General features: G+C 43.1%; 1 non-coding gene and 1 pseudogene across 1 annotated transcript; one reads left to right on the top strand and one right to left on the bottom strand.

Annotated features, from left to right (window-relative positions):
- Window positions 1-10,041: 10,041 nt before the first annotated feature.
- LOC123056260 (U6 spliceosomal RNA) lies at window positions 10,042-10,144 on the top strand. The gene has a single exon (XR_006426691.1). It is a non-coding gene; the product is annotated as a U6 spliceosomal RNA (small nuclear RNA).
- A 678-nt stretch (window positions 10,145-10,822) lies between these two features.
- LOC123054376 (uncharacterized membrane protein At1g16860-like) lies at window positions 10,823-14,835 on the bottom strand (annotated as a pseudogene).
- Between the last annotated feature and the right edge of the window lie 1,221 nt (window positions 14,836-16,056).

The raw sequence follows: 16,056 nt of genomic DNA, 5'->3' as shown, positions 1-16,056 counted from the left end.
GGAATTAGTCCCACTCTATGTCAACATAAAATAAATCTGGAGAAAGACGCCAAACCCGTTATTGATCACCAATGACGGCTGAATCCTGAAATGAAGTAAGTGGTAAGAAAGGAAATACTAAAGCTCCTTGAGGAAGGTATAATTTATCCCGTTGCTGATAGTCAATGGGTAAGTCTTGTTCATTGTGTCCCTAAGAAGGGAGGTATTACCGTCGTTCCTAATGATAAAGATGAATTGATTCCACAAAGAATTATTATAGGTTATAGGATGGTAATTGATTTCCACAAATTAAATAAAGCTACTAAACAAGATCATTACCCCTTACCTTTTATTGATCAAATGCTAGAAAGATTATCCAAACATACACATTTTTGCTTTCTAGATGGTTATTCTGGTTTCTCTCAAATACCTGTGTCAGCCGATGATCAAGCTAAGACCACATTTACCTGCCCTTTCGGTACTTTTGCTTATAGACGTATGCCTTTTGTTTATGTAATGCACCTGCTACCTTTCAAAGATGCATGATGGCTATATTCTCTGATTTTTGTGAGAAGATTTGTGAGGTTTTCATGGACGATTTATCCGTTTATGGATCCTCTTTTGATGATTGCTTGAGCAACCTTGATCGAGTTTTGTAGAGATGTGAAGAAACTAATCTTGTCTTGAATTGGGAGAAGTGTCACTTTATGGTTAATGAAGGCATTGTTTTGGGGCATAAAATTTCTGAAAGAGGTATTGAAGTTGATAAAGCCAAGGTTGATGCTATTGAAAAGATGCCATGTCCCAAGGACATCAAAGGTATAAGAAGTTTCCTTGGTCATGCCGGTTTTTATAGGAGGTTCATTAAGGACTTTTCAAAAATTTCTCGGCCTCTGACTAATCTATTACAAAAAGATATACCATTTGTCTTTGATGATGATTGTATAGAAGCATTTGAAATACTTAAGAAAGCATTGATTTCTGCACCTATTGTTCAGCCACCTGATTGGAATTTACCCTTTGAAATCATGTGTGATGCTAGTGATTATGCTGTAGGTGCTGTTCTAGGGCAAAGAGTTGATAAGAAATTAAATGTTATTCAATATGCTAGTAAAACTCTAGACAATGCCCAGAAAAATTATGCTACTAGTGAAAAAGAATTCTTAGCAGTTGTATTTGCTTGTGATAAGTTCAGACCTTATATTGTTGATTCTAAAGTAACTATTCACACTAATCATGTTGCTATTAAATACCTTATGGAAAATAAAGATGCTAAACCTAGACTTATTAGATGGGTTCTCTTGCTACAAGAATTTGATTTGCATATTATTGATAGAAAGGGAGCTGAGAACCCCGTTGTAGATAACTTGTCTAGGTTAGAGAATGTTCTTGATGACCCACTACCTATTGATGATAGCTTTCCTGATGAACAATTAAATGTCATAAATGCTTCTAGTACTGCTCCATGGTATGCTGATTATGCTAATTACATTGTTGCTAAATTTATACCACCTAGTTTCACATACCAGCAAAAGAAACAGTTTTTCTATGATTTGTGACATTACTTCTGGGATGATCCACATCTTTATAAAGAAGGAGTAGATGGTGTTATTAGACGTTGTGTACCTGAGCATGAATAGGAACAGATCCTACGCAAGTGTCACTCCGAGGCTTATGGAGGACACCACGCTGGAGATAGAGCTACACATAAGGTATTGCAATCCGGTTTTTATTGGCCTGCTCTCTTCAAGGATGCCCGTAAGTTTTTCTTATCTTGCAATGAATGTCAAAGAATTGGTAATATTAGTAGACGTCAAGAAATGCCTATGAATTATTCACTTGCTATTGAACCATTCGATGTTTGGGGCTTTGATTATATGGGACCGTTTCCTGCCTCTAATGGATATACACATATTTTAGTTGTTGTTGATTATGTTACTAAGTGGGTAGAAGCTATTCCAACTAGTAGTGCTGATCATAACACCTCTATTAAGATGCTTAAAGAAGTTATTTTTCCGAGGTTTGGAGTCCCTAGATATCTAATGACTGATGGTGGTTCACATTTTATTCATGGTGCTTTCCGTAAAATGCCTGCCAAGTATGATGTTAATCATAGAATTGCATCTCCATATCACCCACAGTCTAGTGGTCAAGTAGAATTGAGTAATAGAGAGCTCAAACTAATTTTGCAAAAGACTGTTAATAGATCTAGAAAGAATTGGTCCAAGAAACTTGATGGTGCATTATGGGCATATAGAACTGCATATAAAAATCCTATGGGTATGTCTCTGTATAAAATGGTTTATGGAAAAGCATGTCACTTACCTCTCGAACTAGAACATAAGGCATATTGGGATATTAAAGAGCTCAACTATGATTTCAAACTTGCCGGTGATAAGAGGTTATTTGACATTAGCTCACTTGATGAATGGAGAACCCAAGCCTATGAGAATGCCAAATTGTTTAAAGAAAAAGTTAAAAGATGGCATGACAAAAGAATACAAAAGCGTGAGTTTAATGTAGGTGATTATGTATTGTTATACAACTCTCGTTTAAGATTTTTTGCAGGAAAACTTCTCTCTAAATGGGAAGGTCCTTACGTTATCGAGGAGGTCTATCGTTCCGGTGCTATAAAAATCAACAAATTTGAAGGCACAAATCCGAAGGTGATGAACGGTCAAAGAATCAAACATTATATTTCAGGTAATCCTATAAATGTTGAAACCAATGTTATTGAAACCGTAACCCCGGAAGAATACATAAGGGACACTTTCCAGAACATTTCAGACTCCAAAAAGGAATAGGTATGTGGTACGGTAAGTAAACCGACTCCAAAACATTTCTAATGGCAATTTTTCTCCGTTTTGGAATATTTAGAAAAATAGAAAAATAAGAAGCTGTCCGGGAAGGACATGAGGCCTCCACGAGGGTGGAGGGCGCGCCCTACCCCCCTGGGCGCGCCCCCTGCCTCGTGGGCACCTCGTGTGTTCTCTGGACTCCGTTTTCTTACACGTTACGTATTTGGTCGGTAAAAATTCATTATATCATCTCCCGGAGGTTTTGACCACCGTATCACGCAATTATCCTCTGTTCTTGTTTTGAGCTGTTTTCTGTCGGGGTTGTCAAGGCCAGGCATCATGTCGTCCCCCTCCTCCAACAATGGTGACAACGATGGTTGGCTAATGAAGATAGAGCTGAAGAGGGAAGAACCCATGAAGATCAACAAGGATGAAGGGATCAAGAAGGCCACGGAGGACCAAGTTCCGGTAACAGAAGACATCCTTCAACTTGATCACAATATTATTACCCCAACTGAGATCGAAGCTTTCAAGATGATTGATTTAGCCCGTATACAAAACAAGTATCTCACACGTGAAAATATTTAGTTGAAGGAGCATATCGTTGCACTCAAGGGCATTATCCGCAAGTTGGAGGATCTCTTACACTCGATGTGCGACTACCCATCATCACCACCATCTTCTTCACCAGCAAGGGAGACATAATCATATGGGTATGGGCACTCCCTTGGCAACTGCCAAGCTTGGGGGAGGTGCCCCGGTATCGTATCACCATCACATCTCTATCTTTACCGTTTTTCTTAGTTTGATCCTTTTTAGTATTATCTTGATCTAGTGGAATAAAGTTTTAGTATGATCTAGTTTTGAGTTTTGCTTTATGATTCCTCTATGTAATCGAGTCCGTGAGCTATATAATAAAGATTAGTGTTGAGTCAAGGGCTTAATTATTTTGCTATGATCTTGAGGGAATAAAAGAAAAAGAAAGAATAAAAAGAAACAAAGAGATCATATTGATCTTATGTAGAGTAATGACTTCACATAGAAATAGTGTGATGATTAAAAGTTGTTGAGAGTTGACAAACATAGCTTTGGTCATCGTTGCAATTAATAGGAAGTAATAAAGAAAGAGAGGTTTCACATATAAATACACTATCTTGGACATCTTTTATGATTGTGAGCACTCATTAAAATATGACATGCTAAAGAGTTGATGTTGGACAAGGAAGACAACGTAATGGGTTATGTTTTCTTATATCCGAAATAAAGTATATTGTCATGGATCATCCAACATGTTGTGCTTGCCTTTCCCCCTCATGCTAGCCAAATACTTTGCACCAAGTAGAGATACTACTTGTTCTTCCAAAAATCCTTAAACCCAGTTTTGCCATGAGAGTCCACCATATCTACCTATGGATTGAGTAAGATCCTTCAAGTAAGTTGTCATCGGTGCAAGCAATAAAAATTGCTCTCTAAATATGTATGATTGATTGGTGTAGAGGAAATAAGCTTTATACGATCTTGTGATGTGGAAGAAATAAAAGTGACGGACTGCATAATAAAGGTTCATATCACAAGTGGCAATATAAAGTGACGTTCTTTCGCATTAAGATTTTGTGCATCCAACCCTGAAAGCGGATGGCAACCTCTGCTTCCCTCTGTGAAGGGCTTATCTTTTACTTTTATCTTCTACCTTATGCAAGAGTCATGGTGATCTTCACCTTTCCTTTTTACATTTTATCCTTTGGCAAGCACAGTGTGGTGGAAAGATCCTGACATATATATCTAATTGGATGTAAGTTAGCATGAACTATTATTGTTGACATTACCCTTGACGTAAAAGGTTGGGAGGCGAAACTATAAGCCCCTATCTTTCTCTATGTCCGATTAAAACTCCGTAACCACAAGTATTGCGTGAGTGTTAGCAATTGTGAAAGACTAAATGATAGTTGAGTATGTGGACTTGCTGAAAAGCTCTGACATAGACTCTTTCTGATGTTATGATAAATTGCAATTGCTTCAATGACTGAGATTATAGTTTGTTAGTTCTCAATAAAGTTTCTGATTCATACTTTGCATTGTGAATAGATTATTACTTGAGCATAAGAAATCATATGACATTATCCATATATGTTGCTATTATGAGAATAATCATGATGCCCTCATGTCTGTATTTTATTTTATCGACACCTCTACCTCTAAACATGTGGACAAATTTATCGTTATCGGCTTCCGCTTGAGGACAAGCGAGGTCTAAGCTTGGGGGAGTTGATACGTACATTTTGCATCATGCTTTTATATTGATATTTATTGCATTATGGGCTGTTATTACACATTATGTCACAATACTTATGCCTATTCTCTCTTATTTTACAAGGTTTACATAAGGAGGGAGAATGCCGGCAGCTGGAATTCTGGGCTGGAAAAGGAGCAAATATTAGAGACCTATTCTGCACAACTCCAAAAGTCCTGAAACTCCGCGAAAGTTGTTTTTGGAAATAATAAAAAATATTGAGCGTAAGAAATACCAGAGGAGGCCCACACCCTGGCCACGAGGGTGGGGGGCGCGCCCTACCCCCCTGGGCGCGCCCCCTGCCTTGTGGGCCCCCTGTTGGCCCTCCGGTGCCCATCTTCTGCTATATGAAGTCTTTCGTCCGAAGAAAAATCATAAGCAAGCTTTCGGGACGAGACTCCGCCGCCACGAGGCGGAACCTTGGCGGAACCAATCTAGGGCTCCGGCAGAGCTGTTCTGCCGGGGACAATTCCCTCCGGGAGGAGGAAATCATCACCATCGTCATCACCAACGCTCCTCTCATCGGGAGGGGGCCAATCTCCATCAACATCTTCACCAGCACCATCTCCTCTCAAACCCTAGTTCATCTCTTGTATCCAATTCTTGTCTCTAAGTCCGGGATTGGTGCCTGTAGGTTGCTAGTAGTATTGATTACTCCTTGTAGTTGATGCTCGTTGGTTTATTTGGTGGAAGATCATATGTTCAGATCCTATATGCATATTAATACCCCTCTGATTATGAACATGAATATGCTTTGTGAGTAGTTACGTTTGTTCCTGAGTACATGGGAGAAGTCTTGCTATTAGTAGTCATGTGAATTTGGTATTCGTTCGATATTTTGATGAGATGTATGTTGTCTCTCCTCTAGTGGTGTTATGTGAACGTCGACTACATGACACTTCACCATTATTTGGGCCTAGAGGAAGGCATTGGGAAGTAATAAGTAGATGATGGGTTGCTAGAGTGACAGAAGCTTAAACCCTAGTTTATGCGTTGCTTCGTAAGGGGCTGATTTGGATCCATATGTTTCATGCTATGGTTAGGTTTACCTTAATACTTCTTTTGTAGTTGCGGATGCTTGCAATAGGAGTTAATCATAAGTGGGATGCTTGTCCAAGTAAGGACAGCACCCAAGCACCGGTCCATCCACATATAAAATTATCAAAGTACCGAACGCGAATCATATGAACGTGATGAAAACTAGCTTGACGATAATTCCCATGTGTCCTCGGGAGCGCTTTTCTCTATATAAGAGTTTGTCCAGGCTTGTCCTTTGCTACAAAAATGATTGGGCCACCTTGCTGCACTTTATTTACTTTTGTTACTTGTTGCTCGTTACAAATTATCCTATCACAACACTATTTGTTACCTATAATTTCAGTGCTTGTAGAGAATACCTTGCTGAAAACCGCTTATCATTTCCTTCTGCTCCTCGTTGGGTTCGACACTCTTACTTATCGAAAGGACTACGATAGATCCCCTATACTTGTGGGTCATCAGCAGGGTCTCAAATGCCTACTCGCGCATACGTACGGCTAGGGCTTGTGTACATGGCTGGGTCGGAACGGAGAAACAGCGTCGTCGTCGTGTTCATGGGGAGCCAACCGGCTGGGTCGGAACGGAATGCGTCGTCGTGTTCATCGGGAGGGCTTGGACGGAATAGCCGATGGAAATGAGGCCTGTCGTACCGCAGAACGGAGGAAACGGCCTTGTGTTCGACCGGCCACGTTCGAAACGGGATCCTGTTCATCGGGAGGGGTCTGGCGTACCGCAAAACAGAGGAAACGGACCTCCTACGGTCGAAACGGGGGTCCTGTTGATCGGGAGGGGTGTGGCGTACCGCAAAACGGAGGAAACGGGCTTGTGTTGGAGCGCTACGGTCGAAATGGGGGTCCTGTTCATCGGGAGGGTTGTGGCGTACCGCAAAACGAGACTCCACGGGATACTGTTCATCTCCACCGTCGACCCCTCCAGCCTCCACTGGCTACTGTTCATCCACCGTCGACCTCCTCCAGCCTCCACCTGCGACTGTTCATCCACGGGCTCCTGTTTATCCAGCCTCCACCGCGCGCTACTCCACCGGCTACTGTTCAACTAGCCTTCTCCACGGGTTCCTGTTCAACCACCCCTCCATGGGCTACTGTTCATCATGCCCTCCACCGTCTACTATTCATCCTGCCCTCCACGGGGTGGTCCTGTTCATCCTGCCCTCCACGGGGTCCTGTTCATCCAGCCCCAACCGGCTCGAACGATCGGGGTCCTGTTCATCCACCCCCACCGGGAACTGTTCATCCAAACCCCCCAGCAACGCTCACTGTTCATCCAGAGGCAACGCCACGGGGTCCTGTTCATCCACCCCCACCGGGAACTGTTCATCCAACCCCCCCCCCCCCCCCCCCGCAACGCTCACTGTTCATCCAGAGGCAGCATCGATCGGCTTCAGTTAGCAGCAGTAGCGAAGGAATCGCTCGATCAGGTTCAGTTAACAGCCATCAATCGATCGCTCGGGTTCAGTAACGCGTAGCCTGCAGTGCAATCGCTCGGGTTCAGTTAGAGCCCAACGCCTCGCTTGGGTTCAGTTAGAGCCCAACGCCTCGCACACACGTGCGTACGTACGAGAGAAACGCGCATCGCTCGGCCCCCGACCACCCACCGTAACCGGGGACTCCCCGATATTTCCCGCGCCCTCGCTTCTACCATGGTTTTTTCCGTCATGGACGGCCCAAAGAATGTCATGCAGCTGCGTCTCCGGCCCGCCCAGGACGAAAAGCCCATTTTCTGTCATGATTTTTTGTCATAGAAGTAGGACCCCACCACATCTATGATGATACCGGGTTTTGTCACAATTATCGTCATAGAAGTGTCATAAGTATGACAGAAAAGATTTTCGTTCGGCCCAAAATATCACGGATGTGTCTTTTTTTTGTAGTGGCCTTTGCCACATAGTTTTTTCTACGCACTGTGTGTGATGCATTCAATAACGCAAACGATAAAATTATTAATATCGTGTGCAATGGCAACGCTATCACAAACGATTTAACGGGGAAAATTGTGTGTGATGTACCTGTGAACTGAAACGTTTTCCTTGGAGCGACTGTGTGGGATGTATATACGAACGGAAACGTTTAGGGGGGGACTGACTGTGTGGGATGTACTTACAACCGAAAACGATTTCGCGTGTATAATTATATTTTTTGAGCACTACTGTACGTATAACCGTATTTGATCGCTCGCCGATCGCACACGATCTCATTTTGCCGAGCGTGTGTGCTAGGAGTGCATATCCCCGACGGTTTCTGAATCGTGTGGGAAGGACCCCCCTATCGCCCACACTCACTTGGCGACGGTACAAATGTCGTCGCCGAAAGGGGTTAAAAACCATTTGTATAGCACCTCGATGTACCAGTGAGTGTTTCATATTATATATCTTGCTATCACATAGGTATTTATCTTGCTTAGCATAAGTTGTTGGTGCACATAGGCGAGCCTAGTCGTTGTAGGTTTTGTGCTTGACAAATTAACCGTTAGGTTTATTCCGCATTTATTCAAGCCAAAATCGTAATTATTTTAAAGCGCCTATTCAACTCCCCCCCCCCTCTAGGCGACATCCTCGATCTTTCATGCCGCTGCATAGAGGGGGAGCGAGTTGGTGATGACGGCGGCGAAGTTGTTGATGTAGATCGTTGTCACGATGGTTCCCCCGCCAGCGCTCCAGCGCCTTCAGGACCAGGGGAGAGCCCCCCCCCCCCAACTCCTTGTTCTACTTCTTCCTTAGGCTTCTCCCTTGATGAGAGAAGAATTTCCTCCTCTGGTCATTGGTCTCCCCGGCCCCCGAGGTGCGGGAGCCCTTCTAGATTGGATATACCTCTGTTTTCTTCTCTGTTTCGCGTCTCTATTTCTGGCCGAAACTGTTTCTTAAATATCCGGAGATCCGTAACTCCAATCAGGCTGAAATTTTAACACGTTTTTTCTGGATATTAGGTTCCTTGCCTCCGAAGGAGAGCTCTAACCGACTTACGGGGTGCCCACAAGGCACCTTGCCATTCTCTAGGGGGTAGGCGCGCCCCCCTGCCTTGTGGCGCCTGTGAGCCGCCTCTTCTATGGATCCTTGTGCCAAAAATTCACATATATTCCATAAAAAATCTTCATAAAATTTTATCGTGTTTGGACTTTGTTTGATATGGATTTTTTGCAAAATACAAAAAACATGCAAAAAAGGAATTGGCATTGGACACTAGATCAATATATTAGTCTAAAAATAATATAAATTATTGTCAAAAATATGTGGAAGTGGTAAGATAATGACATGAAGCAATCAAAAGTTGTAGATACGTCGGAAACGTATCAATCAGTACTTGGTGTTCCTCCGCACTGGAGTTGCTGCTGCACGAGTCGTGCCATGGGAGCATGGAAACAGTGGTGGTGTGATTTGTGACCTCCGCACGAACCATCGTCGTCGTCCACAAGCCCCCTACAAGGACGCCCGCTTCGGGTCCACCTCCAAGGAGAACTACATGAGTGCATGCTGCTACTGTTGTCCGTTGCTCCTCCCCGTCAGTGCGTGCTGCTGCTGCTCGCCGCTAGTTCGTGCTGCTCGCCGCTGCTCCTCTGGCTACATGATGTTGCTGATGCTGCTCGCCGCCGCTGGTTCACGGGTGGCTCTACAGCAACCCCAACGCCGCCTCCATCCTCGCCGAGTAGGAGCGCAATGGTGGACGCTAGTGTTTCCGGCGTGGTCACCATCGTCACAGACACGCATGGCAGATGTTCAACGAAATGCATAAACCAAAAAGTAACTTTACTCCGTTAAATATAGGGGATCGACTAGGTCCGGCCAAAACTTAGTAGAGTAAAAATACTTCACTAAGGGTTTACCCCGTGGGATCCTCCGTTATATATAGGAGGTCGGTTAGAAATGCCATCACGTAGGAGAGATCCCACCGGTTTATAATCTCGCTCGTTGCACCTAGGCTTGTCCCTTTGGGGACGTCCAGTAAAACTGAAATGATACAGACAAGATTATCATGGCCGCTGCGCAAGGATGACATGCATAAATCGAGAAATTGTCCAAATTTTGGGGGGATTTCGCACACCGGTCTCTGCCTTTTACACTGTGCACATGCCTTCTTTTGGGGCCTCATCTTCTCTTGCAACAAGGCCCTTCTGTCCTTCTGCACTTCTTTCTGGGTACACCATACCTGTTATTCAGTATTGCCTGAGATGCACAGTTTTATGACATCATCTGCCCCATCTCATCTTTATGACCAAGTTCTAATAGAACATTGCTTGCAATTTGGTCCTTTTATCTTCTCAAAAAATGGCACGTCTTGCTTGGCTGCACTCTTCACTTCTTCATACAGTAGACCTTTATGTCCTCGCCGCCTTATGCTTTTGGTAGTTAGACCTCCAAATCTCAATCTCAACTGAAGTAACGGAGTCTGTGAGTCATATAAATTTCTCTTCCAGTGACACAATGTCAAGATTTATTATTATGCGTAAAAACATCGTACATGTTCTTTTGATTGAATTAGGTGCATATATATGTACATGAAAAAAAAAACATTAATCACCTGGAGCAGAAAGCCAAAATTTATTTTTCTACTGCAAATCACTAAATCAGCCCATGCCCTAATCAAGCATGTTACTACTGATTACCACAGCTACTGTAATGTTTCGACATTTTTCTATTACGTACATGCAAATTGTAGACACAAAGATGGAATACGCAAGATGTTTAGCAGCAGTGCAAGAAAACGATCCTAAATAACATATATTAGACCCACTTTAACAAGTCTTCAAACAGCCCAAATGCCACCATATTACACGTCTTAAGAGCTCATAACGAAAAACGAGCAAAAGAGGACGTAATACATTGAAAACACAGATTACCCAGCCATACTCGATCTTCACTGGCCATAATCACACGTAACGTTTGTACATTTTCGCAGTTCTAGTAGAACCAAGCAAACCCAACCCAAGGTCAAATATTCGACGGGCCAACATTCCCTCTTCACCAGCAGCTATCTCACATCACTTGGCTTGCTATACTGGTATGACATCCATGTCTGAAGTATCTTCACATCTCAAGACTAGTCCATCAAGCTTCGATGGGAATAAGCACTTCCCCCACAGGCAACCAGATGAGACAGGCTCCGATGGAGGTACTATCATCAACATGCTCCCGCTCTTTTGAACAACCCCCATCACACTCACAGTGTTGCCTTCCTTGATGTATCTGCAGGTATAAGATAGAGTAAATCATAATGAGTCACTAATATCTTTTGGTATACAGGTGGAAAGCAACATAAAGAAAATAATACCCTTCTTTTAGACGCATTTTCCGACCATCACTTGAGAGGTTCCTTTCTCGTAGCCATCTTAGAAATTCAGGAGACATGTCCTTGTTGTCAGGATTGATGTCAATTACTACCGGTTCATCGACATATGGTGTCACCCGTGCGCCACTTCCTGTTCTCACCAATGCTCGAAGCCCAGATTGAAAATCTGAAATATAGAAATCGACCGCAAAGCGCTGCAATAGTTACAGGTGAAATGTCAAGGCCAGTTAGGAAGAAAAAAATATAATTGGATTAGTAACATTTTTCAAACACATCTTTATCTATATCTATATCTATACCAATATAAAAAGACCCAAAGGGGCAGATCCAATTAATCTCGGCCATCAAATCATGTCAATCCAACGACCTAGACTGCTTCAATGTCGAGCGCTCAACACGTTTAGCGTGCAGTTAATTTCATGCCAAAAATAGTGCTAATCACATAATAACACACAAATAATATCCTACTTAATATCCGCATGCACTTAATATACTTCCAAATTAACGTGCATTGCACGTACACATTGACTAGTACTGGAAAGTAATTCATTGTATCAATTTATTTTAAACATCATTTTTCTAGGTGCTTATGAAAAAACAAAACTCACCTCTGCTGTCTGTAAACCCCAGGTAAACCGGCGATGCTTGGGGTTTGCAGTTTTTGAATCCCAGCCCCTATACTCATACAGCCTAGTTGAAGTGTACACACATCTTGGAATCCTTTGAAATAAGGACTCCAGTGGGAAACTTCCACACGTAACAACCTGCGATGTTTGGCATACTGATCATTACTAAATGGTAAGTAACTGATAACGCAACAAGTTTTCTCAGAACAGAAAAGAATATGTTGTCAACCTGTAGATTAACATATGCAATCTCCAAAAAACTGAAAAGGAGTTTATGCGACATGTGGAACTACGTGATTATAAGAATCCAATTATAACTACCATGCAAATTCTACCATGAATAGTAAACCAAAATACCGAAATTTGCTGATATATTGATGTATTATGTGCTGGTATACAGGTCCAAAGCACATGTGGCGGAAAGGAACATGAAAGGTAAGTAACTTGGAATCTGATGGTACATGTGTATTCATAGACCAAAACAAGAATCATGTAACAGTAATACTCAACTATGTCCAGCTTAGTCTCATTAGCGCACATTGCAACAGAACGATCATGAATACTGACACTAAACAGCAATTTATCAGAGTGAAGAGAACGACAATAAACCCAACAAGATCAGAAGCATTTCACATACCCCTGTAACCTTCACATACTCTCCATCTTTTGCAGTTCTGAGATCAGTATCAGGATAGCTATTGACAAACCCGAGCACGCCTCTCCTGCCCCTGAAAACATTCCAAGACAAAAGTGCGGCAACAGAACCAATCATTGCAACAACAACAATCAGCACAACCACATTGTGAACAACAAAAGAATGAAGAGACCTATTGCAAACCCCGACAGCAAGAATGTGATCACTGACCAGAGTACCAACTTCGAAATGCTTCCCTTAACTGAGAAACCACTTTCGGTGGTGAGAGTAGTAACAGCCTGGTTGTGAGCAAGTGATGCAGCCTGCACCTTCATTGATGCAGCGGAATCAAGAGATCCAGATACTTTTCTTCTTGGAGCACCAGACGAATTCAGTGGCCCGGAAGAATGAGGGCCAGATGTGATAAGCCCAGTTGTAGGAAGCACTGGAGGTAGAGGGCCAGAATTCTGGCGAGCCATTGGGGTCACACCTCCAGACTGGGGACCAGATGACCACTTTGCTTGTTCCCGATGCTTATTGAATGGTCCGGAGTTAGATTTTGCTCTTGCTGATCCTCCGGCACCAGGAACTGAAGATGAAAGAGAACCAGAGTAGTTTGACCGGCCACCAGCATTAGAGACAGGTCCAGAGTTGGAAGCAACACCCCCAAATAAAGTATTACTCGAAGGGGCATTGCCCAGAGGACCAGATTTTCTGGACTTGTCAGCATGGAGGTCAAACATCTTCCCAAACTCTCCAGATTTCTTCAAGTCACCATGAGTGTATGGCATCACATTGGAGCAAATGGTTGGGGCTTTCTCCTTAGGTTGCTCAGGTCGGCCAGATACATACAGGCCATTGCTCAGCTGATGTGATGGAAATCTAGAACCCATGTTTTGAGCCACCAGAATCAATAATGTATTATTATTCAACCAGCTCTAGTTTAATCAATCGAGGTCAATTTGGGTCTCGATGTGCACAGCCATCCTTCTCATAGTACAACCTACACCTTGCATCAGCACCTGAAAAAGGAGATGACAAATATATATTAAAAAAAACGATGGGTGTGAGGTACATTTTCGCATTATGTGAGCAAGAGAAAATTACGTTAGAACAAATAGAATGCAAATGAAGAAAAATCAATGATGGCGAGAACCACAATAACACTGATCAAGAATATCGACGGGATTTAAAATGAGAGACACAATAGTAAACCATAGTGGTTTAACTATAGTAGATCATGAGCTAATTACAAAATTGATGCATGGGACAACACAATGAAAACATACTAGAACAAGAACCAACTCTTCAAAGAAAATCTAGTGTATCTATCATACATTTGTTTTTCCACGTTGAAGTTTATCATGGAGAGCAAATAGAGTTGTTTTGCATTTTTTTTTTGGTGTCTGACAAATTCGAAAGAGGTAGTATTAGTTCTCTCTCGTCGTGTAATTGTTTTGTTTTTGGAAAATCGTCCCAGGTAATGACAGTTGATTAGATGGCACCAACCCAGTGGCGGAGGATGACCAAAGCGGAGGGGGCCAGTTATTAGATATAAAAACACACAATATGCATGCAAAAAAGCCATATCTCTTTTATCATCCGCAATAAAACGATCCAACTGAAGCTCCAACCCACATCTCTCTTATTATCAATCAATACAAGTTTGTGACCAAGTCTAGGCATCAACTAATGCATCAAAGTCTGTACTGTAACTCGTAAATTTTGAGTGATGAATTTCAGATACTTATAACTCATCGATTAGAAGGGCCGGCAGTCTAAGCAATAACCTGTAACCAGGGAGCAGGCGTCGGCGGCGTGCTAGCGTGCAGTACGGCGTGGGTGTGCGGTACCGATCGAAGAGACGGCGAGGAGCAGGTCCAGTGCGTCAGCGGCGGGTGCACGGGCCGCCGCCTCCCGGCGTCGGTGGCGTGCGGCTCCAACCTAGAAAAAGGGAATTGAGGAGGAGGTCAGAGGAACCGACGAGTGCGTGGTCGTTGGTCGCTCAAATCAGGTCGGCAGACGGCAGGTCGCCATGTCCATGGGGAATTGGAGATGGAGGCTGAAGGAGTCGAGGCTCGGGGAATTACGGGGACGGAGGCCGGACGCGATCGATTTGAAGGAAACGGCAGGATCGGCGGCGGCGGCGCAGCCGGGCGTTACGTCCACTGCAGTGGCTGCGGCTGCGGAAGAAGGAGGTGGGGGTGGCTGAGAGAGAAGATGGGCCAAGGCCCAGGTGGAAGAGAAGAGAAAGAAAGGAGGATGGGCTGCAGCCCGTGGATAGGGAGAGATGCTGGGCCGCGGAATTCAGCCCAGTTCAGTTCGGAACGTTTTTTCCTCCAAATAACAAAAGTGAAGAAATGTTTTAGAAAGAAAGGGCAGAAATTGCAATTTTTTCTCTGAAAGTGGTTTTGAATTTTCTGTATTGGCATAATCAGAATAATCCCTCTGTTCCATAATGCAGTGTCTACATCCTTTTTGAAAAGTCGAACTTTACAAAATTTGATCAAGTTTTTAGAAAAAATATTTACATCTAGAATATGAAATACATATCATTAAATACACCATGACACGTAATTTCATCTCTACTACTCCCTCCGATCCAAACTATTTGTCGCTCTAGTGGATATATTTATCACTGAAATACATCTAGATACATCTATGGGTTGAGGACATGTCAACCGTTGCCGTGCTTGTTGTGCCAGCACATTTGCTGAGCCATAGATTTAATGGAATTGTGGTGTCCCATCTTAGAAGAACAGGTCCATCCCATTGGACGCAAAATTTGGCACATATATCATTCGTCTAAGGTAAGAATTAAATATAATACAACCTGAATACGTTGTCTCTTGATGTGCTTGGTTCTCTTGTGAAATCTGGATTTCTTCGCCAAGGCAATTGCACCAGTATTGTCACAAAAGATTTTCATTGGACCCGATGCACTAGGTATGACACCTAGATCGGATATGAACTCCTTCATCCAGACTCCTTCATTTGCTGCTTCCGAAGCAGCTATGTATTCCGCCTCACACGTAGATCCCGCCACGACGCTTTGTTTAGAACTGCACCAACTGACAGCTCCACCGTTTAATGTAAACACGTATCCGGTTTGCGATTTAGAATCGTCCGGATCTGTGTCAAAGCTTGCATCAACGTAACCATTTACGATGAGCTCTTTGTCACCTCCATAAACGAGAAACATATCCTTAGTCCTTTTCAGGTATTTCAGGATGTTCTTGACCGCTGTCCAGTGATCCACTCCTGGATTACTTTGGTACCTCCCTGCTAGACTTATAGCAAGGCACACATCAGGTCTGGTACACAGCATTGCATACATTAGAGCCTATGGCTGAAGCATAGGGAACATCTTTCATCTCCTCTCTATCTTCTG

This window comes from Triticum aestivum, chromosome 2D (genome assembly GCF_018294505.1).
Source record: "Triticum aestivum cultivar Chinese Spring chromosome 2D, IWGSC CS RefSeq v2.1, whole genome shotgun sequence".
NCBI lineage: Eukaryota > Viridiplantae > Streptophyta > Magnoliopsida > Poales > Poaceae > Triticum > Triticum aestivum.
The sequence above is the reverse complement of the archived record's forward strand: the minus strand, read 5'-3'. Positions and strand labels throughout refer to the sequence as shown.